Source organism: Sebastes umbrosus, chromosome 14 (genome assembly GCF_015220745.1).
Source record: "Sebastes umbrosus isolate fSebUmb1 chromosome 14, fSebUmb1.pri, whole genome shotgun sequence".
Taxonomy (NCBI): domain Eukaryota; kingdom Metazoa; phylum Chordata; class Actinopteri; order Perciformes; family Sebastidae; genus Sebastes; species Sebastes umbrosus.
The window spans coordinates 19,674,618-19,674,982 of NC_051282.1; the positions used below are offsets into that span (position 1 = coordinate 19,674,618).

The following is a 365-nucleotide window of genomic DNA, read 5'->3' on the forward strand; positions in this document are numbered from 1 at the left end:
GGGGGTATAGCTCAGTGGTAGAGCATTTGACTGCAGATCAAGAGGTCTCTGGTTCAAATCCGGATACCCCCTTGCATTATACAGGAGTCAGATGTTTACAGAAATGAAATATTGAAAATTTAAATAATGAATTACAATAAGAGGTTTGCTGATCCTTCATAGTAAATTCATAGTAAAACACCGTAGTTGTAATCTTACCTACCAGAAGCTGTCATTGAAAACTGTTTGGAAAAGACCTTCACTTTCCAAAAGTAATTGGCTGGTGATTGGATGAACCATCTGTCACTCAAACGTTTGCCGAAGCAAGTCGGGAGAAGAGTGAAAACATTGCCTTCAGTGCCGTTCTTTGCTCCTCTGGAGAAATA

At 39.7% G+C, this 365-nt stretch overlaps 1 non-coding gene across 1 annotated transcript; it reads left to right on the plus strand.

Annotated features, from left to right (window-relative positions):
- trnac-gca lies at nt 1-72 on the plus strand. The gene has a single exon. It is a non-coding gene; the product is annotated as a tRNA-Cys (tRNA).
- The last annotated feature ends 293 nt before the right edge of the window (nt 73-365 follow it).